The 23,584-nt window shown below is 49.0% G+C and overlaps 1 pseudogene; it reads left to right on the top strand.

Moving 5' to 3' along the window:
- Nucleotides 1-2,676: 2,676 nt before the first annotated feature.
- On the top strand, nt 2,677-10,486 carry LOC138836550 (forkhead box protein N4-like; annotated as a pseudogene).
- Nucleotides 10,487-23,584: the final 13,098 nt, after the last annotated feature.

The raw sequence follows: 23,584 nt of genomic DNA, 5'->3' as shown, positions 1-23,584 counted from the left end.
CCCTGAGCAATTTTACCCAAGGCTAGCACTCTATCATTTTGAACCACAGTGCCACTTCCAGTTACATGATGGTTCATTGGAGGTTAAGTGTCTCATGGGGACTTTTTCACCCCAGGCTTGCTTCAACCATTAAGTCTCAAATATCAGTCTCCTGACTAGTTAGGATTACACACATGAGCCATAGGTGTCTGGCAGTAAACTTCCTTTAATGGTCTGGAAATATTTATTGTTATTATTATTAGAGTAGTAGTTGTTATTGAGGGAGGATATCACTGCCTATGCTGGCTTTCAACTTATGTTGCCTAGACTGGCCTCACATTTGTGATCCTCCAGCCCCAGCCTCCCAAATACTGAGATTACAGGCATACACCACCACCCCCAGTTAGAAATATATATATATATTTAGACTGTAAGTCATGAAGTTTCCATATAAACACACAACCCTGTTGCAGTAGGTAAGTGAATAAGCATGGCTGTGTACCACTAAAACTTTATTCACAAACCAAGCAGCAGGTCAGCTTTGGTTCATGTCTCTAACCCTAACGTAGAACCACTAGAAGCAGGTGTGTGAGCCTGGGCAAGTGCTTTCTCCTCTGATCAGTTTCTGCCCTTGTGGGATGCATCATGAGCTGGCTGTGCCAGAAGCACTCCAACAATTGGTGGTCAATAGATGCTAAAACAAGGCAGATCCTTCATTCTTTGTTATGGCAGCACTTTGCAGGGCAACTTTGTTTGATTAGCAGTGACTAAGATCCAGCTGCTGTCATGAGAGTCTGGGATGGATTAGCAACCTCTGTCACAGGCCACACACAGGTAGCAATCACATATTTGCTATTCATGGAGCTAACCTGGGAAAGGCTTGGCAAAGGGGAGAGAAGGCACAAACGCATTGGACCTAAACCTGGAGACACTGGGGAGCTACAGGAGGTGTTTTTGTTTTTGTTTGTGTCTTTTTGGAGAAGAAATAAACCATGAACTGGTGTTTTAGCTTCCTGAATAATAGGAACCAAATTGGGTTTTTTGTTTTGTTTTGTTTTGATTATCCTCACCATTAGGGACTCATTTTTATGAAGATTTTTCTCAAATGCATAACCATGTTCTCAGTGTTTGTTAGATGGTACTTTGTTACCCCTTATATCTTCTATAGGTAAGTGCAAATAGGGAAACTGAGGCTCAGTCCTGGTCCCACTTTTCACCATTATATCCCCAACAGAGTGACTTGCCAAGAACCCAGTATGTCTCTGGTCCTAAAAGTGGGCACTGTCTTTTGGACATATCCTGGCATGGGGTTGTCGCTGGCTACCACCACCATTCCTCCAGCCTTCTCTGTGCCACCCTCCTACAGGTGCCTTGGTGAGGGCAGCTGACCTACACATGGCCACTTGGGTTCCCTGCTCCACACCTAAGCTGGCATGGCCCCATGAGGCATGCTGGGCCTAGGCTCTATAACCAGCCACAGAGCCAGTATAGATGCCACTTCACACCTTGAGAAGGAGGTGCTCCCCAAGCCCTCTTCCCCCCACAGGCTGCTCCCTCTGTGCTAACTCTCTGTCCTCTACTCCTGCTGCATTCCAGCATGAGCCAGTTCCCAGCAGGGAGCCAGCCAGTCCCAAGCCTTCAGGACACCCCCCACTGTACCCCCCAAGCTTCCTTTCCCACTCCCATAGGGGTTCAGCTTGGATGGGGGAGCCTGGAAGCGGATACCCATGCCTTGGCCCAGCCAGGGGCCTATGTGATCCTCAGTATACCCCCCAGCACTTGAGGTGCCTTCATCTTCCTCATTGTGACCTTGTATCGGGGGTACAAGGTGTTTCTGTGGTTGGAACCCACTTTACCCTCACACTAGACCCAGATAGGGCTTTTTGACTGAGAGCTTGTCTTACCTTCTTGCTGTCTGTCTGTCTGTCTGTCTGTTGGTCTGTCTGTCTCTGTAAAAGTATCATTCCAGGGGCTGGGAAGGTGGCTCAGTGGTAGAGTGCTTGCCTTGCATGCCTGAGGCCCTGGGTTCGATTCCTCAGCACCACATAAGCAAAAAGAAAAAAGCCAGAAGTGGCACTGTGCCTCAAGTGGTAGAGCACTAGCCTTGAGCTGAAGAGCTGAGGGACAGCGCCCAGACCCAGAGTTCAGGCCCCACGACCGGACCCCCCCCCCAAAAAAAAGTATCATTCCATTAGCCTCTATGGGTCCCCATTTGGGGCCTCACCTCCATTATTCCAAACCCACATGGCAGTGCATTTTTCTCTGGAACTGCACCCCAAACATTACTCCAAGCCCATCTACTCCTACAGGTGAGGTGAGGGTTCTGGGGAGGGGGCGGGGCAGCCTTCTGGGCCTCTCAGAGAGGAGTGGTGGCCCACACTTGCAAGAGGGAGATGGAGGAATGGGGAGCCCCCCTGCATTGGAGCCTATCCCCCAGAATGACCATCATGTGCTTGGACAAGTCCCTGAGGTAGAGATGCTGTTTCAGACATAAAGACTCCCTCCTGCTGCGTGGCCTTGGGGAGGTGCTTGGCCTCACTGAGCCTCGGTCTCCTCAAATGTGAAAAGTCACCACATGGGCAGAAGGGATAAAGGCCTGCAGATGTTAATTATGGAGTTGTGACAAAAGAGGAAGCAGTAGCTGAGCCAAGGAGCAAAACACTGGGTGTTTGCGCGCACCACAGTTGTCTGATCTCCATGGTCCTGAAGAGCAGCAAGACAGGCAGCCTGCTTGTGAATGACAACTACAGCTGTATGAAAGAACATTTCCCCTACTTCAAGGTGAGGATCCAGCCAGCCTGGGATGCTCAGGCTGCCTTTACCTCTTCCTGGCACTGCCAGGATCCACGGCTGGTCACAGGCCAAACTGAGCCACCATTTTTTTCCCTCCAATTATGTCTTATACCTGGAGTAACACACACACACACATATTGTCACTGAGGCAAACTAAATAGAGAAGTGGACATTTGAAACTGGGCTCTGCTGGAGGAAGAAGAGTTCACCACACATCTCAGGAGGTGTAGAAAGGCTAGGCCTTGTTATCTGCAGTGTCTGGGCCTCAGCACCCTTGTCTGTGAGGTGGGAGAGCACAATACCCACCTGGCAAGTAAGTGAAGTGAGTGAGGAAAATCCTGGCAGCTGCTGGCATGTGGCTGGCATTGGTAAAGTTGTCTCTGTTCCCATCAAAGCAAAAACAGATCACAAAGCCAGAGGGACCTGAACTGCTGGGAACCTCACCTGGACAGTGTCTGTAGCAGAAACACTGTAGCCCAGTGGGGTGGATGTGCACATGGGTGTGAGAGGTGGGAGAGGCATGTCTCTGGTTACCTAGCAACAGAGTTTCAGTATCTAGAATGGCTTCCATTCCATCCATGGGAGCAGCTACTCATTGATGAGCATCTTTCTTGCTCCAGTCTCCATCCCTCCCTCTTGCCTCCCCAACTTGAAGGTGAGTATTGGAAACTCTCCCCTCATTGTTGAGCGTGGCACAAACCGGTGAGAAAAGGGGATGCAGCAAGAAGTCAGTGAGGGAAGGAGGGCCTTTAGATGGCCATGGACAGCTGGAAATGCTGAGTTCAGCATAACCTCTCCTAAACAAGTGATTTGAGCTGAGTGGCTTCTTGCAAGGGTTGCCTATGGGCCTTAAACCTAGCCTGATCAACAAGATGGCAGAGCAGATGCACAAGTGGAAAAGGAGGGACCTGTCCACCATTCACAGGAGCAATGCCAACAGGAGAGGCCCCTGTGCATGCATGCACACATGAGCAAAAGCACAATACCTGGACACACAGGCTTACCCATGCATATCATGTACACAATACAACACTGCACATGTGTGTGCACACAAACAACTCATACTTCTATGCACACACTTGTATCTTTACACGAACATTGCACATACACCTACATAATGCATGCTCACAAACACACATGCACACACCACCTTTCCCCCAGCTCTGCCCAGGGCCTACCCACCCTTCCACAGATCTCAGCCAGGGTGAAAGGGACACAGAAGCCTGGTGAACTTCCTCCATGTTGCTCCCCAACCTGAGCTGTGCTAGATCTGTCACCCCAAATTTGTCCTGTAGTATCATGGGACAATGTACAGTGTTTACTGTTATTTCCTGAGCACACTGATGGTGATGTGAAACATAACCAAAAAGTAATGCCTGTGTGGCCTGGGGGAATATTGGTTCCTTTGTACCCAATGGGTAGAAATATAAATGGTGACTTTATTTTGTCGGTGTGGGTTATAAGGCTTGAACTCAGGCTTGAACTCAAAACTAGCACTCTATCATTTTGAGCCATAGACCTACTTCCAACCTTTTGGTAGTTAATGGGAGAAAAGAGTCTCACAGAATTTCCTTCCCCTGGATGGCTTCGAGCATTGATCCTCAGATCTCAGCCTCCTGAGTAGCTGGGATTACAGGTGTTAACTACCAGTACCTTGCTGGGTGACATGCTTTAAGGGCAAAGCCATATATTAAAAACCTGCAAACTGACCTGGACAGGGTGGTACATACCTCATTCCAACACTCAGGAGGCTGGGCTACACAGTGAAACACTGTCTCAAACACACATACACATCCTGAAAGCATTATTCCCATGTGTTCGTCCAATTTTTCTACATCTGACTAATTATGCTGAGGAAATCAGAGATTTGAGAAGGGAGAAATGTTTTATGGACAAAGTGTCATAGTGTATTCCTATAATCTCAGCACTCAGGAGGCTAAAGCAAGAGAATTAAGTACTCTAGGTCAGTCTGGGTGAAGTTGGTGAGTCCTTTTCTGTAAACAAAAACAAAAGCATGGCTGGGAGCATAGCTAAGCAGTGGAGCACATTCCTAGCAAGAAGCAGCCCTGAGTTCAACCCCCCGCCCCCAAAGTAGAATTTCCTTTTAAAAGTTGGTACAGTAGCCAGGTGCCAGTGGCTCATGTCTGTAATCCTAGCTACTCAGGTAGCTGAGATCTGAGGATTGCAGTTCAAAGCCAGCCCAGTCAGGAAAGTCGGTAAGACTCTTATCTCCAATTAAGCACCAGAAAACCAGAAGTGGCGCTGTGGCTTAAGTGGTAGAGTGCTCGCCTTGAGCTGAAGAGCTCAGGGACAGGGCCCAGGCCCAGAGTTCAAGACACGGAAACAACCATAACAAAAGCAAAAACAAAAAAAAAGGTGGCACAGAAAATTTGTCTAGCCTAAGTTCTGGCTTCAATACATGGTAGCACAAAAAAGTTTTTATCAAGGTTATCCACTTTGAAACTGTCTCTAAAAGATTTTAAAAAAAGATTTAAAAGATTCTAACCATCTCATAAGTAAATACTTTAGTACCATATCATACACGTATTCAAAAAGAAAGATATTTCTGGAATATAAATACTCCCAATGCATTAAATGAAAGTGAGAAGCTTTTGAACTCATGCATTCAACATGAGTACATTTTAAGATGCCCCACTTTCCCACCCTTCATCCCCAAACTTATTTAATAATACATCTATCTATCTATCTATCTATCTATCTATCTATCTATCTATCTATCTATCTACCTATTAATACATGCACATATGTACAAATCTGTACCAATGGAGAGAGCATGACTATTATGTGAAGAAAATGCACACACTTCTCATTGGGGAGAAATTAATGCTCATTTGTGTATTCTCCACATTTCTGTACCAAAATTGCTTTTATAAGTAGGAAGAAAAGATTGCATCTGTTGCTTTTTCTCAAGTCCAGGGACATGAAGAGGGGCCACACAAAGGGCACGGGAGTGGGTTCTGTCCAATGGGACTCCAGCATGGTGTACTAGTGCCCATCCCACTTGAGTCTGGGCATGAAGGGCAGGAGATGGGATGGAGAGGAGCCACAGGTGGCACCAACAGGCCTGGGCTCAGGACAGCACAGGGCTCAGGACAGCACAGAGCACACACTGACAGAACTCTAATCTTGCAGAAGCTGGGAGACACTTGGGCTGATATTTAGTGTGAGATGTTGGCTAGGTCATTTGTCCTTCTAGATTCTAAGTGTCTTCATTTCTAAGATGAGTGTCACCCAAATAGTTCTCCCCCCCAATAATCTTGTCTCAGTTTGTTTTGTATACAACAAGACATAACCAACAGCCAAATGGCAGAGTCATTTCTGTTTTTATTGAAGAGGATCTGGTTTTGAACTCATAGCAACATTTCTTCACGTCAAGGCCCCCTTCTGTGTGAAGGAATCTGGTCGCAGTTTCTAGATCTGGGGTCTCTGCCTGGGCTGGTATGAGGTTCAAATGTAGGCCAGGCTAAGGCTACAGACTTGTGAGCCACACACTGTGCTGAGGGCAGGAGCAGGGCAATCATTGATGGACCACACCACCCAGTGCTCCTATCACGATGTCCTCATGACATCATCATGACTTCACCACAGGTCAGAGCATCTGAGACCCTTGTGAAGTTCACAGGGGTAGTAGCACTTTGGCTCAAACCCATGACTAACACTGAGTTCTGAGTATCCTCTCCTATTTTCTGCACAGGAGCTAGACAATCTTATCTCTGACCTATCCAAGAACTACCAGTGTCCTGGCAAATCTGGGGAGTCTGAAGGTCCTGTGTTCTCTCACACCACCATGGAAGCTATGACCCGCAGCTGCCTGGCCATCTCCCAGCTCCCACTGAGGACTCTGTTCCTGCCCCAGCAGGTACAACAGCAGGCACATCTGGCCCCAGATTCACCAGCACCTGCTCAGATGCTAGTCCTGCAGGCCCTGGAAGCACTGAACCCAAGTCCCTTCCCCATCCCACCAGGTGCAGGGCTCCTGGGATCTTCCTCAACATCAGCACCAATGAGAACAATGAAGTGACTGACCTAGACCCCAGCATCATGGACTTTGCCCTGCAGGTGAGGTAGGGGGAAGCCAAGAGAAGAATATGAAGGGGGACCCAGACAACACCAGGGGCTTACTTATACCTGTAATCCTAGCTAATCTGGAGACTAAGATCTGAGGAAGGCAGTTCAAAGCCAGCGCAGGCAGGAAAGTCAGAGACCCTTATCTCCAGCTAACCAACAAAAAGCTGGAAAAAAGAGGTGGGATTCAAGTGGTAGGGTGCCAGCTTGTGCCAAGTGAGAGCCCAAGGCCTTGAGTTCAAGCCCAAGGCCTGACCAAAAAAGAGGAATGGAGGGGAAAGAGCTATTTGTCTGTATTTACCTACAGCCTTACTTTCACAGCAACTATCCAACATTAGCTTAAGAAACAGCTAATGAACACTTTCTGTATACAAGGTCCCAGTCTGTGCTCATTGCTTACCGTATATAGCAATCTAAGACCACCACCATTTCCTGGCCCTGTTCTGCCAATGAGAACACTGAGTAATGAAATGTGAAGTCACTGGGCCAAGGTCACTCAGAGTCACTCAGGTCCTCAGCAGCAGTGCTGGGGTTTAAAGTCAAGTCTCTCTGGCTCCAATCTTCTTTCAGGAACAGCCTGACTGTGTCATATTCAGGAAATGGGATTCAAATGAATGAATGAATGAATGAATGAAGTATATCAGCCAGTGCCCCTGAGGATGGAAATGGTTAGTTAGGAGCTCCCAGCCTCTGCTCCTGGACTGCCTTGGAGTTCAGTGGAACAGGAATAAAATGCTTTGTCCTTGGCTTTCACTTAAGGCATCATCCTCTCAAGGTGGATTTTCTGATTGTTCCCCATTTTCTCCTGCAGCTCAGGCAGGAGTTATTTGCCCTAGGATACAGACATACACACAGATGGGCAGGTGGCAGGGCCAAAACCTGGGATTCCTCTGACCTCTATATCATGAAACCTTGATGTCTGGCCCCAATGGGGACTTGACCTGGCACCTATGGGAGCTAAGCCAGCTCATCTCACCCACATGCATTTGTCTTTGAAAGGGAACTTCTGGGAGAAGATGAAGGATGGTGCTCTGGGGACCTTTGGAGACTCCCCACTTGGCTGTGGCCTGGGACCCACAGCTCTGATCCCTGGGCCTCACTATAGTGTGCATGCCTTTCCAACTGGACAGGTGATGGGCCTCCATGCAGCCTACTCCACTCCCCATTATGTGGCTCCCTCAGCAGCCATCTCAGCTTCCCAGTACCTGGGTGCCAGAGGGAACAAAGTCATTGCCCCGCCCTGAGATCTTGTAGCCTCTCTGGCCTGCCCGCCTAGGGCCCCAACAGCTGGGACCAGGAGACCTCATGCTCCTGGAGGCCATCCCTTCACTCTGTCTCAGGCTCTATGAGGACTTATCTATGGCAGGGCTGCAGAGGGACAGGAAAGCAGCTCCCCTTGGCACACCTGCAGGATACTTCTGAGCTCCCCCCCCCTCAAGTCAAGAGGATAGAGGAGCATGGAATAAACACCCCAGCCTCATCCTATCCCTCCAGGTTCTGAGATTGAAGGCTTTTTCCAGCCTCAGTTTCTGCCTGGCTAGATTTTCCCGGAAGGTGCCAGAATTTCCCATGGCAGCCTCTGGGACCAGGCTGGGCATTGGGACCATGTGTAAATGTATTTATATGAATTTTAGCCTGTCCACCACCTCTGCAACCTCAGCCACAGCTCTCCAGGATGAGGCTCTTCCAACCTTCCCCACATCCTGATTCCTAACTGCTCCTCTGGTCTCCATGGTAGCAACTCCTTTTTTAAACAAGCCAAGTGATTCTGTGAAGTGCCTGGTTGGTGATGTTAGACTGCAGGTGTCTGGCTGTGGTTCTAGACTCCATGGGTGCTGTGGTTTGGAAACTTCCTAAGGCTAAATGGCCGGCCTGACAGGAACAGGCAAGATGCCCCTGGATGGGAAGAAGTGAACCTGGAACAATGGATGGCCTGGCTGTGCAGTGAGCACAATGTACTTGATGGCCTGTACTTGAGCTTAAGTGCTGATTCTGCAGGTGGGAGGCTGGAGCCAGCACTTCCCACTGTGGCACAAATGGCGGCAGTGACCCCCTCTTTTCTCTCCCTACCCCTGATGGTTCAGGAGATTGGGGGTGTGTGATGATGTCACAGGTCCTCTGACCCCTAAGTTCTGTTGAAGGCAGGGCCAGGGCTGGGGTCATTAAGGATGAAGCCAGCATGGCCTGCCTTTCTGTCCCTCAGTGGTAGTACTGGACATGCCTGGTCTCAGCGTGTGTTACAGACACTGCAGAAGGCTGGGCACGATGAAGCCTGATCTTGGCAGTGCTGCTCCAAGCTGCCTGCAGCTTAGGAGGCAATGCATGAAAGGAATCTGCTCTTTCTTAGCACCCACTGTGTGCTGTGTGCCAAGCTCTGTGCTGGCTATGGCTGTGTACAAATCCAACCCTCCTAGCAGCTCCATGACTCTAACTAGCTATGTATTATGGCCATATAGCAGCAGAAGAAGAAAAATGGAGACCTGGAGGAATACAGTAACTTGAGCCCCAAGATTATAGTAATAGAGTGCATTGGAGTCTGACTTCTTTGTGTGTGCTGGTCTAGGGAACTTGAATTCGGGGCCTGGGCACTGTCCCCCAGCTTTTGTGCTCAAGGTTGGTGCTCTATCACTTGAGCCAATAGCACTACTCCCAGCTTTTTGGGACTTAAGTAGACATAAGAGTTTCAGGGACCTTCTTTCGTAGCCTCCTAAGAAGAGATTACCGGTGTGAGCCACTGTGCCCTGCTGTCTGACTTTATTTTTAACACAAAGAGAGAATGGTTTGCAGCTTCACTGGGGGACAGGAATTACAGCACACAGATCTCCACAACCCAGAGAAAGGAAGAGCATGGATGACAGGTAGTGGATGGTAGCTGAAGGGGATACCTCAGCAGGGGGTGCACAGAGAGGGTGCCTGTAGCAGCCCAGCCTGCTGTGATCCCACCTTATGCCTTACCCCAGGGGCCTGTGAACATCACAGTCCCCAGACACCCTGCAACTGGTTGGGAGTGAGCTAGGCCATCTCAGTCACCCCAGGACCATTGCAGAAGCTAAGGGTGCAGGTGCTCTGCTTTCTGCTGGGGTGCTAAATTGGAAGGAGGCAAGAGCATGGGTCACCTTGTGGGAAGTAGGAAGTTGAGTCTGGTGCTTGTCCTTACACTGAAGGTAGGTGGAGGCCAAAACAACAAACATCAGAGAATCACAAACTGTAGGCAGAGCCCAGGTCATAACCAGAGTCCCAGGGGCCATCAGAAACAAGCACAAAGGCAGTTGGGGGGCATCCAAATTCTTTCTGCCACATATCATCCTGAGCCACATGAGCCACACTTCTTCAGGCAGCAATGTTAGGGCCAAATACCAACTACTAAGTACACAGTCCCATTTCCCAGATGGGAATACAGAGGCTTGATGTCATGGCCCATCCTTCCCCTTTCACAAAGAAAATCATCCACATTCCAGCAACAAAACAGTCACAGCCCTTGCTGCCAAACACAGCAGGGGCCTGGCTCCTCACTGTGGGGGCTATGACTCAGTTTACCCCCATTTACTCCCTCTACCTCTATGGTGCAAGGCTGTCAAATATTCAGGTCTTCATCCTGAATCCTGGAACCTTTGAGCTGGCCATGTAACCCAGCCAGGGGGAATTAAGGGTCCAGATGCCTATCTGCCATTAGTGTAGGGCCTTCAGGCTGAGCCTGATGTGGTCCTGTGGGGCCTGTATGAGGGCAAGCTTTGAAGCGGGAACAGGGCAGATAGAAGCAGCAAGAGGCAAATGGATTCTTCCCTAGAGTCACTGGGGGAGGAAATGGGGGACCTCACAACCCTGCAGACACCTTGACCTTGGCCCTGAGAGACCCATTTTGGACTTCTGATCTCCAGAGCTGTAAGATGATCATTTGTATCAGTGCAAGCCGCTCAGGCTGTGGGTGTTCTGACAGTGGTCCACACATTGCCATTTCACAGGGAGGGAGGGGCGGGGACGGAAATAGGCCCAGAGACCAGTAAGCCTAAAGGAGACTAGTAAGCTGTACCTATGGTGTAGATGCCTGATCTCTGGCCTCAGAACCCTCAGTGCCAGAAGCCGCCCTGATGCAAAATGAGCATCTATTATGTGAATGAACAGGACCCCCTGCTGCCCCGCCCCTCCGGGGTGACACATCCTGAAGCTATCCATGCGGTTCCTCCCCTCATCTAGTCCCCTTCCTCCACCATGGGAATGGAAACAGAGACTCAGCCCCTGATCCCCCTAGTCCTGGCAGGGGAACTGCTCTTCCTCTCGAGGCCCCTTCTTTTCCTTGGCTCCTGCCTCAGCCCAGCTATGCAAAGTTTGCCACTTATGATCAACTCTTGGGCTCTCTTGAATTTTGCAAACATCTGGCACTTGCTGGATTCTGGGGCACTGACAGAGCCAGGATCAATTTGAGTTTTATTTTGTTTGGAGACTGGGTCTCTGCCTGCATAGCCCAAACTATGGCCTGGAATTTTCCATCTTCCTGCCTCAGACACCTTCAGGCTAGGATTACAGGTATGAGCTGCCACGCCTGGCTAATAATCTGTTTTTAATAAGCTGCCCTGCTGACTTAGGGAAGAGGTTTGGGGGAAGGAGAGAAGAGTGAAGGGTGGGGGTGGGATCACTAGGGCTATAACTTAGCCAAGATAAACCCATGGGCTGCAGAATTTAGAATTCTTCTAACCGAGACTAAAGGAGTCCCTGCTTTGGGGCAGCTTAAAGGTGAAGTGTGGGTGGTACCCGAGGTGGAGGCAGCTGCTAGTGGGCTGGGAAAGACAGGCAGGTACACACACCCCAGATACCTTCTCACCAGAGATGAACCTTGTGGCCCACTGCTTCTTCCTTCATGGGCTCCAGGAAGGTGTTCTATGATCTGGCTGGCAGTACAACACCGGATGTGGGAGGGAGGGTGGGGTGTGTGAGCATGGCAGACAGAGCAGCAGCACCTGGGCAAACCACAGAAGCTGAGACAATGAGCACCCAGGTGGGGTCTGTTTTCCCCTCTATGATGTGTGAGAGGAGGCAAGTGAAAAGAATAATAACTTGGCCTGGCATAATGGTGCACATCTGTAATCCATCCAGAGGGAGGTGGAGGAAGGAGGACTGTGAGTCCCTCCTTATGCAAAACTTAGGGAGACCCTATCTCAGAAACAAAAATACAATTTAGGTACCAGTAGCTCAACTGTATAATCCTCAGGAGGCAGAGATCGGGAGGATTGTGGTTCAAAGCCAGTCCTGACAGAAAAGTCTACAAGACTTTATCTGCAAAAGGCCAGGCTAGCGACATGGCTCAAGCAGTAAAGTACAAGCATTGCAAGCTCAAGGCCATGTGTTCAATGCATACTTGCACCTCCAAATTCAATGGCCATAAAACATTGAAAGACACTTACTGGTTCTTCTAAGGGAATACCTGGAAAATTTGCTGCCAGAGTAAAAGGCATAGTTGTCATGTGCTTTGGAGAGAAATACTAAATAGTCTTAGGTTGGGGGAAGGACAGGGGTTATTTGAAGGTTGGATCTGTGCATCAACAGCCAGTTTCAGACTCTGACCACACCACCAACTTATGCCTAAGGAAAGGGCTAGAAACTGCAGTCCAACAGACTTGATTAGCATCCCAGTTCTATTCCTGTGTGACCACGGCCTTGTCTCTTTACCTCTCTGAGCCTCCTGTCTGGTCTACAGAGCAGGGATGAATTAAAACAATAGGGGAAAATGAAGCAATGCTTAATTCCATTTCCTCCACCACGCCTGGCCCCCCAGCTCATCTGCCAGGGCTGTCATTGGCTGATGGCCATGTATGTTGAGATTTGAGCTCAGACATCCTTGAGCATCCTGACTTGTGGTGGCTTCCCAGGATTTGAACACAGGCCCACATCTTGCTCCATGCTCATCTTCACAGCACAGGCCCATCACTGGCCTGGTTGGGAGAATGGCAGACCTCTGTTCCCTGTAGTAATCACAAAGCTCTCTTGTCTTCAGAGACCCTAGCACCTGATGGCTCTGCCTCTCCATGATGGATTCCACAGTGGACATGGAGACCACAGGGACCCACCACCACAGGCGGTGGTTACGGAGGCCTGCTGGGAGCAAGGGGAAGGGAGGAGGGGGCCTCTAACTGTCCTCCCAACTCAGGCAGATGTGGAAGGCAGATCCCACAGGGGTGACCACAAGGGGCCAATCTGGCTATTTCAGGGGAACAAAGGCAGGCATAGCCCAGGAAGACTCCTCCAGCTGCCCTCAGGCTCATGGCACCAGAGCTTTCTGAGAAACAGAGAATCTGCATAAATATGGCCATTGTGATTCACTTGAGGAATGAAATGCCATTTATTCTCTTAATAATAAGAACAATAAATCACTCATACACTTTCCCAGTATTGTTTTCTTTTGCCTGTCCTGGGGCTTGAGCTTAGGGCCTGTGTTGCTAGGTTCAGCTGTGGGCCAAGTTCTCTAGCACCAGCACAGGGTAAAGGACATTCAGACACTTTTTGTTGGCCTTGACTTCAAGCCACAAGACTGGGAAAGAGAACAAGCCCCAGGACTGGAAAAAACAAAAACAAACAAACAAACAAACAAATGTAGTTTGTTGGGTTCACCTCACTATTTTTTTGGCCAGTCCTAGGATTTGAACTCAGGGCCTGGGTTGTTCCATTCAGCTGTGGATCAAGTGCTATTGCACCAGCCTAGGACAAAGTAAATTTAAACACAATTCCCAGACCCCTGACTTCAAGCCCTAGCACTGGCACCAAAAGAAACAAAAACAAACCCTGGTACTGGCAAATTAAATAAATAAATGATTTTTTTTTAACTAAAATGTTTTTGGGACTTCCTTGACACTTTATTTATTTTGTATTCCTGGGATTTGAACTCAGGTCTGGGTTGCCTGGTACAGTTGTGTGTCAATGGTTAGAGCATGAGGCACAGTCCCTAGGCCCTCACTTTAAAACCCGTGACTGGCAAAGGGGGAAGACATATAAAGCAAATGTAGAAAGTTTGTTGAGCCCCCTTGCCATTGTTTTTTGCCAATCCTGGGGCTTGAACTCAGGGCTTCAGATGCCCTGTTCATCTGTGGAACAAGTGGCAGTGTACCAGCCTAGGGTTAAGAAAGCTCAGGCACAGTTCCCAGGTCAAGACCCAAGACTGGGAAGGAAAAATGCTTCAGGACTTGGGGGGGGAGGGAAAGCTGTACAGCTTTTATTGTGACTTCCACACTGTTTGTTTTGCCAGTCCTGGGATTTGAACCTAGGGCCTAGGTTGTCCAGTTCAGCTATAGTTCAAATGGTAGAACTCCAGCCTAGGGCAAACAAATCTCAGGCACAGCTCGCAGGCCCTGATTTCAAGCACCAGGACAGGCAAAAACAAATAACAAAAAAGAAACCCTAGGACTAGCAAAAAAAAAAAAGTAAATTGTTTGTCGGGGACTTTTGGTTATTTCTTCCCTCCCTCCCTCCTTCTCTCTCTCTCCATCTTTCCCTCTCTCCTTCCTTCCCTCTTTCTCTCTTTCTTTCTCTCTCTCATCAATCCTAGGATTTGAACTCAGGGCCAGGGTTATCCGGTTCAGCTGTGGTGAAGTGGTAGTCTACTGGTCTTGAACAAAAGATGTACAAGCACAGTTTCTAGGCCCTAAATTCAAGTCCCAGGATTGGACTGGCATAAAAACTAAAAACAGCCCTGAGATATGCATTTGTCCTTTGGCCATATGGGCCTGTAATCCTAGCTACTCAGGACCTGAGATCTGAGGATCACGGTTCAAAGCCAGACGGGGCACTGTGGCTCAAGTGGTAGAGCTCTTTCCTTGAGCTGAAGAGCTTAGGGACAGTGCCCAGGCCTCAGAAGGTGGAGGTGTCGGCCTCACCTGAGATCTTGGGTAAAAGGGGAGCTGGGGGGACACCCCCCAAAAAATAAGACATCAGAGGGGAGGGCAGAGGAGGACACCCCCCACCCTGAGAAGCCCAGGCCTAGTAGGCCAGGAAAGAGTCAGCCAAAAGCCAGGCAGGAGGCCTGGTTCAGCAGGTGGAACACCATGGCCAAACCATTACCAACCAACCTTCAGCTTCCTCTTGGGCACCACTTCCCAGTCCACGGCCCAGAACCAGTGGTGATGCTTGATGTTCAGGACTCCGTTCTCTAAGAAGAGTCAGGAATAGAATAAAATTAAATATATACATAATTAATATATAATATAGTCAATATATGATATAATCAATATATAATTTATAAGCATAGAATATATAAGTATATATATAATCAATATATAATATATAAATATATAAAATAAAGAATGTAGAATAAATGAGTATAATATATGTGATAAAGAAGTATAATAAACACATCTATAAAACATATAAGTAAAGCCAGGTGCCGGTGGCTTATGTAAGCCTGTAATCCTAGCTACTCAGGAGGCTGAGATCTGAGGATTGCAGTTCAAAGCCAGCCCAGGCAAGAAAGTCTGTGAAACTCTTATCTCCAATAAACCACCAGAAAACCGGAAGTGGCTCTGTGGCTCAAGTGGTAGAGTGCTCACCTTGAGCTGAATAGCTGAGGGACAGCGCTTAGGCCCAGAGTTCAAGCCCCACGACTGACAAAAAACAAAAAAAACCCAAAAATATAAGTATATAATACCTAGAAATATATAATAGATAATAGACATATAATAAACATAAGATATATAACAAATGAAGATACTGGGTATATAAAATACATAATGAATATATATAATTATATATCACATAATATATGTAACACAATGTTATATTATAATGTAATATATATAATATATAACATAAAGACATCTATAATAAATCAATAAATACATAAAATATGACACATGATATATAGAAATATACAATCTACAGTAAATATATAAAAATATATAATATATAGATATATGTAATAAGAAAATATACATAAATATATATGATATACATAATTAAAAACATGATAAATGTATAAGGAAATAGAGTAAATAACCTATAAAGATAATGTAAGGAATATATAGATATACTGATAAACATACAATAAATCATAACATCTAATGATGCGCAATCAACACAGCAAATCTACATATCATAGAAATATTGATATATATCTATCAATACATAGGAATATAAACATAAAAATCATAAACAAATGAGTATATTATATAATAAACAGAAAAATGATAAATATATAGTAAATATAAATATAAAGTAACAATATATAATAAATATAAATACATAACATAAAAATTACAAATATATAACAAATATAAACAACTATATAATAAACATAAAAACCATAAGCAAATATGAATAAATGTAAAAATAAATATAGGTATAAATGTAATAATCAAATACATGATAAATACAAATACACATAAATATATAATAAACATAAATATATAAATAAACATATAAATAAATATGTAAAGTTAAGTATAAATATAGAAATAGATATAAACATATAATGAACAAATAGATATAGAATAAACATGGATATAAATATATAAAAGTATAAGTAAGTATAAATACATAACAAACATATAAAAAGTAAAGAAATAAACACATAATGAATAAATATATGAGCACCCGTGCTGGCTGGGCCCCCACATCTGTCTTGGTCACTCCTTTCTGCTTTAGGATTAAAAATATCTGCTCCCAGATGTATTGGATTAAAAACACAAAAATAAAAAAAAAAATAGAAAACAAAACAAGACACAGATGGGGCTGGAAAGGTGGCTCAGTGGTAGAGCGCTTGCCTCGAATACATGAGGCCCAGGGGTTTGATTCCTCAGCACCACATAAACAGGAAAACCCGGAAGTGGTGCTGTGGCTCAAGTGGTAGAGCGCTAGCCTTGAGCTGAAGAGCTGAGGGACAGGGCCCAGGCCCAGAGTTCAGGCCCCACAAACAGGGGAGGGGGAGGGAAAGAAACAAACAGATGAAGATAGTGAAAAGCCAACCAAAAACAGATACCCCCCACTGGGTGGTGCAGTGGCTCAGGCAGTGCAGAGCCCCTCTGGTGCTAGTCAGCAAGGTTGAGATGAGGCAGACAGGCCGGTGCCCCGCACCCTTCAGCTTCCCCTCCCAACCCTACGCAGGGGGGGGGGGGGACGGGTGAGTGGGGGGAAGCGGCTACCTTCATGGTTCCCAGACACCCGGTCAGTGGAAGAGAGATTACACTGCACTGAACAAGCAGATTGCATGGTGGAGTAGAAGCTGGCTGACATGCTGGGGGGTGGGGGGAATGGAGATGACAGTGGTGACTGGGATGAGGGTGCTGGAGATGATGGGTAGCACGCATGCAGCCCCGGGGGTTGACTCACTTGGGCACAGAGTCCAGATGCCATGCCGGGAAGTCAATCTTACAAGTGAGGATCTTCTGGGAGACTCTCAACAGGTTGTCGTCGAAGAAGGGGGGGGGGAAAGGAGGGGAAGAGAGAAACGAATGAAATAAAAACAGACAAAAGGAGCCCCTGGGGCAGAGGCCACAGGTGGAGACTATAATGGTGGAGCAGGAGGGGTCTGGCCTCATCAGGAGACAGAGCCTCACCTTTGAGAGGTAGGGGCTCATTGAGGAGGGCGTGGCCTGGTGGCAGGAACTGAATTGGCTTGGGGCCGGAAAGTGATGTCATGGAGGAGAGGCTACTGGAGGCCAGGTCACTGGGGGAAGGGGCCTAGTGCGGACCACAGAGGGCCTGGCATGGAGGAAGAGTGGATTGGGGGGGCGTGCCTTACCGGAAGAAAGATTTGATGGGGGCATGGCTTAGTGGAAGTGATCTCATTAACAGGCACAGCTTGGAGAAAACAAGACTCTTGGGACGTGGCTGAGTGGAAGGAAGTTGGAGGCTTAGAGAAAGGAAGGGCTATCACTTGGGGGCCGGGCTCAAAGAAGACAGGGCTCCTGGGGGCGTAGTTTAGTGGAAAATGATGCCATTCAAGACTGTGGTTTAGTGGAAGAAAGTAGTCATGAGGGGGCGCAGCTGAGTGGAAGGAAGAAAGTGAGGGTCATTAAGGGAGCATGGCTGAGAAAAACAGGGGTCTTAGGGGACATGAAGAGGCGTGGCTCTGAGAAAGCAGTGCTATTGGGGGGCGTGGCTGAGCAGATGGAAGCCTGGCCACAGTAGGCATGGCCTAGTGGGCAGAAGTGACATCACGGTAGGCAGGGCCAGCAGAGGGCCATGTGTTGTCAACAAAGAAAGTTCTCGACCAGGAGAAGGAGGAGGAGGCAACTCACCTTGCCAGCATCTACCAGTCCACCTCCGGGCTGTGACCCGTGCTCTGGATGAGCTCGGTGGCCAGCTATTCTAGGGTCACACACAGCATCCACATCCTGCGGGGATGGGGGAGACCAGACAGGGCGGTGAGGGAAAGCCATCCGGAGGATGGCAGTTCAAATCCAGCCCCAGGGCCAGAAACTCATTTAATCTTCCATGAATCAACCGCAAAACTAGGCAGCGCCTGGTGAGGGGGGTATTCAAGTGATAGAGCATCAGCCTGGAGTAAAATAATAAAATATCAATGACCAGATGGTCTGCAGTGGGGAAATTCCGCCTTGGCCGAAGGGCTGGGAGAGAAGGCAGCAGGACTTACCAGCTGATTAGTTTATTCTGGGGTAAATGAGTCCACGCAAGGGCGAGGGAGGTACAAGGTGAAATAAAAGTGCAAATAAAAGTGAAAAATAAAAAAAGTTATTAAAGAAAAGAAAATTGAGTAACTTGCGCCCCCTGTTGGAGTGTTCCTGAAATTGTAAGGTCTGGATGCATGGATGGGTAGGTGGGTGTGTAGGTGGATGGATGGGTCGATGGGTGGGTAGTTGGGTAGGTGGGTGGATGGATGGGTGGATGGGTAGGTGGGTGGATAGATGGATGGATGGGTAGGTGGGTGTGTGTGTGGAGTGGGTGGATGGGTAGGTGGGTATGTGAGTGGATGGATGGGTAGGTGGGGGATGGATGGGTGGGTGGATGGATGGGTGGATAGGTAGATGGGTGGATGGAAAAGTGGATAGATGGGTGGACAGATGGACAGAAGGATGGATGGATGGCTGGGTGGACAGGCAGGCAGCAACCGTCACCTCCTCACATGTGGCCCCACCTTGCCTGGCCCCTCACCTGTCGACCAGTTTCTTGGCAAAGCAGAAGTCGGTGAGCTTGATGTGGCTCTTGCAGTCCAGCAGGATGGTCTCAGGCTTGAGGTCATGGTAGATGATGTACCTGTCATGCAGGTAGGCCAACACACACATGATCTTGGCAGCATAGAAGAGGTTGGTGTTGGAGAAGTGGCCACAGGCAGGCAGGTAGCTGAAGAGTTTATGGCCCCATACGTAGTTCATGAGCATGTACAGACAGAGATCATTATGCCACATGGAGAACCTGCGGGGAGAGGGGGATGCCCATGTGTGTGAACTCATGTGCAAGCATCATTGTGCAACTGTCAACAGGGAAGTGCTGGATGCTTGATCACCATCCTGTGCTGGGTGCTTAGTCCATAACCTGAGTCACTATGGGAGAGGTTCAGGGTGCTTGGTCAGTGTACTGACTCGGGATGGGAAGGTGTTGGATGCTTGGTCCCTGTCCTGTGTCATTACGGGGAGGTGCTGGATGCTTAGTCCTAGTCCTGAGTCACTATGGGTAAGTGCTAGGTGCTTTGTACCTGACTTGAGTCTATATAGGGAGGTGCTGGATGCTTGGTACCCAACCTATGTCACTATGGGGAGGTGCTGGATACTTAGTCCCTGTCCTGAGTCACTATGGGGAGGTGGTAGTTACTTAGTTCTGATCCTGAGTCAGTATGCTTAGGTGCTGGATATTTAGTCCCTGACCTAAATCACTAATCCTGGTCCTGACTGAGTATGGGGAGGTGCTAGATGTTTGGTACCCAACCTGTGTCACTATGGGGAGGTGCTAGGTGCTTGGTCCTGCATGCAGTGATGTCACTCTAGTCGGGGCCTTCAGGAGGAGGTACGAGAGGGGGAGAAGGGAAGAGAAAGGAGGAGGGTGACTCAGGTGCCCGAGGAAAGGGTACCCACCTCCCGCAGCACGGCCTTCTCGTTGTACACGTGGTGCTGCACCAGCTTCAGTGGAATCACCTCCGCGATGCTCATCACCTTCAGCTCAAAGCACAGCTGCGCCAAGTGGTCCCACACCAACGTAAGCTGCTGAATGGCCTGGTTCATAGAGAGGGGTTGGGGGGGTAAGAGAGACAGAGAGATAGACAGAGAGACAAAGAGACAGACAGACAAACATGAGGACCGACCCAGAAACTCTGACCTCCAATGAACCAGCGCTGCTGGGCGCCTGCCAGGTACCACCCACAAGGCCCAGCCGCCCAATGGCATCACTTCTGCCAGGCCACGCCCCCAAAGCCAGGCCACCCAATGGTATATCTAGGTCCTACACCCAAGGCACAGCTGTCCAATAGCATGGCTTCTGCCAAGCCCCCCCCCCACCTCCCCACACCCCCAAACCAGGCCACCCAATGGCATCACTTCTGCCAGGTTACGCCCCCAAACCAGGCCATCCAATGGTACTATTTCTAAGCCCTGCCCCCAAAGCCAGACCACACAATGCCATCACTCGAGCCAGGCCACGCCCCCAAAGCACTGACGCCCAAAGGCGTCACTTCTTCTAGGCCACACCCCCAAAGCCAGGCCACCCAATGGTATTATTTCTAGGCATGGCCCCAAAGGCCCAGCCGCCAAATAGCATCACTTCTTCCAGGCCTCGCCCCTCAAACCAGGCCACCAAATGATATCACTTCTGCAAGACCACGCTCCAATGAGGGTCCTTAATCTTTTAGGCCATGCCTTCGGGGCCCAGCTGCCCAATGGCATCACTTCCAGGCCACACCAGCCAAGGCCAATCCACTCAATGGCTTCACATCCAGGCCCCGTCCCAAAGGCCCAGCCGCCCAATGGCATCAGTTCCTGGCCACGCCCCTAACAACCTCATGTCCACCAGACCATGCCCCAACCAATTGGCTCCCCCTTGGAAGCTCACACCCTGCCCATAACGCCACGCCCACTTGGCCCCGCCCTCAACCACCTCACTTCCCAGGTCCCATGCCCCCAACCAACTAGTTCCCCACTAGGCCCCGCCTCTTAATTAAGGTGCTGCACGCATTGCCCATTCCTCTGAATCCATTCCTGGCTGTGCACCCTGATGAGGCCCAGCCCCTCCTGTTCGTCATCATCCTCGTCGTCCTCATCATCCTCACTTCCAAACACAACTCATCCGCACCTAACAATTCTAAACAAACAAATAACAGGATGCTGCGATCCAGAGAATAACGGGTTCGAAGCCAGGCACCAGGAAGTGGGCCCAAGCTGACTGAACCAGAACCCTACATGATGAATTAGTCATGAAGCTATCTTTAGCTCTCGGGCTTTGGTGCTTGGGCGGAAAGATCGAGGAGGCAGAATATGGGTAACTAGGTCGCATGGGTAAATGGATCTGAGCTTCTCAGGTATCCCCTGAGTCTCAAGCAAATCCATCTCCTGCATCTTCAGCACCTGCCAGGATTCACCGTCAACAACACAGGGCCGGCCCACCAGGCACCTTGGGATTGGATAGATCCCACAGCCTCCAGGGCCGTTGGTGGAGGCCAGAGAACCCCAAATTAGCACCACCCCTCCTCCAACTTCCATGCAAGCCAATCTCCTGATCCTCCAGGTAGCACGGGGCCGGTCCATCCGGGGCCTAAGGTCACGGGAGAGGGACCCCGCCCCTACCACTCACGACGGTGGCCTGAGTGTCGAAGTCGTTGACGCACCGGGGCGGTGGGCCCGGGTCGCCCTCCTCGGGATCCTGCGGGAATCCGGGTTCGCGTCTGGGTCGGGCGGCGGTGGCAAAGGCCAAGTCCGATGGAGATGACGGAGATGACGGGATCGATATGACGGAGATGGAGATGGCGGGGAAGTGGGCGAGGCCGCTCTCAGGCCCGCGTTGTACCGGGGGTCCCCACTGGACACGATGTCAGGATGTCCCAGACGCGGGGGAGCCCCGCTGCCGCCACTTCATTTCCGGGAGGCGCAGGCCCAGCCGCCATTGTGCGAATGTCATCAGCCGGCGCCACTGCGCCTGCACACGAGGCCGGACCCCTCCCCAAGGGCGGGACACTGGGAGCCACTGCACCTGCACGTTGGGTTGGTTCAACAAGGTGCGCCGCCACTGCGCAAGCGCGGGCGCGGCGGAAAACAAAGTGTTGGGAGTCCGGTGCAGTGGTGCGCCGCTGGTAAGGAAGGCAACAGAGAATCGCACCTCGCCATTGCGCATGCGCCCGGGATTGGCAGGGAGCGGCACAGAGGTCCTCACTTAGCGCATAGGTTTAAACAGCAGGGAGGGGCAGAGAGGACATGGCAGAGTGCTTCTACTCCCGTGCAGGGTTAGACAGCTGCAGGGAAGGACAGAGCTGTACGGGCTGGGCGCTGCTAAGCCTGCGGCCAGGGTTACACAGAAAGGAGGCCAGACGGTCCCTAGTTGAGTGCCACTGGGCATGAACTCAGAGTTGGACAGCAGGGAGGGGCAGACAGAAATGTAGTAGGAAGACCCCTACTCAGGCAGGCAAGCCCACGGCAACAAAGTTGTTAACAAGGAAGCAACTGTATTGAGAAGTTTCCTTCACTGACCTGCCAGGGCCGCAGCACAGGCTCAGGAGCTGATACTAAGACCTCCCCTAGTGGCCCCCATTCTTTGGTTTTTAAAGGCAGAATCCATGAGGTCGAGCCTGGTCAGGCAGGGGTGACCAATGGGATCTTAACACACACAAAGGATTGTACTGTCATATCAGACCACACACCGGTTTACAGTAAGCATGTGCAAAAGGCAGGGTTTACTATAAGCCTGTGGTATCGCCTGCTGGAGCCAGATTACAACCTATCTGTTTTATGGGTCAGTCCTTAACTGAACAATCAAGGTGTGTTAAGGTTGTTCAGGGGAGGGGGACCTAGAGGCATTCTTTCCATTCCAGGAATTGGGAAGGTTGGAGCCAAGGTCTAGTTAACCTTGTTTAAAGGTTGTATTCTAAAATCCCTAAAACAAAGGCAAAGCCTGGAAAGAAGCAGTACCAGCTTAAGTCTCCTCTCAGGGCCTACTTCAAGAAGCAGAGAGAGACAGATGGAGAGAGACATAGACAGACACCAGGATGCCTGAATTAAGCCAAGGGACAGCTGGGCGCTGTAGGTGACTGAGGTGAACAGGGTGTGTATATGTGTGTATATATAATATTAATCGGTGGATAAATGTACATCATCTATAAGAAATCAGGGCATACAATGCATGAAATCTTGGCCAAGTCTGGGGAGAGTGGAATAAAAAAACATCCAGAGATGAATGGCTCAAGAAAATGTGGTATATATACACAATGGAATTCTATGCCTCCATCAGAAAGAATGACATTGCCCCATTTGTTAGGAAATGGAAAGACTTGGAAAAAATTATATTAAGTGAAGCAAGCCAAGCCCAAAGAAACATAGGTCCCAAGGTTTCCCTTATTTGCAATAACTAGTATATGTATGAGTCAAGCAGAAAAGGACAGATAAGGTGATGTTAGGAAAATGAACCCTAAGATATGTATTCAAATGTTTTTTTCTTTCATGCATTTGTTTCTAACGCATTTATAAGATTATTTCTTTGTTGCTTTGTATGTCCCTCCCCTACAGTATAACCCCTGCTTTCACTGTATTTGATGTCGGTATAATTTGTGGAGGGGAAGGGGAAAAACAAGTCGTTTAAATAAGGATACAGG

This window comes from Dipodomys merriami, unplaced genomic scaffold (assembly GCF_024711535.1).
Source record: "Dipodomys merriami isolate MVZ:Mamm:240054 unplaced genomic scaffold, mDipMer1.0.p SCAF_25, whole genome shotgun sequence".
NCBI lineage: Eukaryota > Metazoa > Chordata > Mammalia > Rodentia > Heteromyidae > Dipodomys > Dipodomys merriami.
This window is presented reverse-complemented; position numbering and strand designations above follow the sequence as displayed.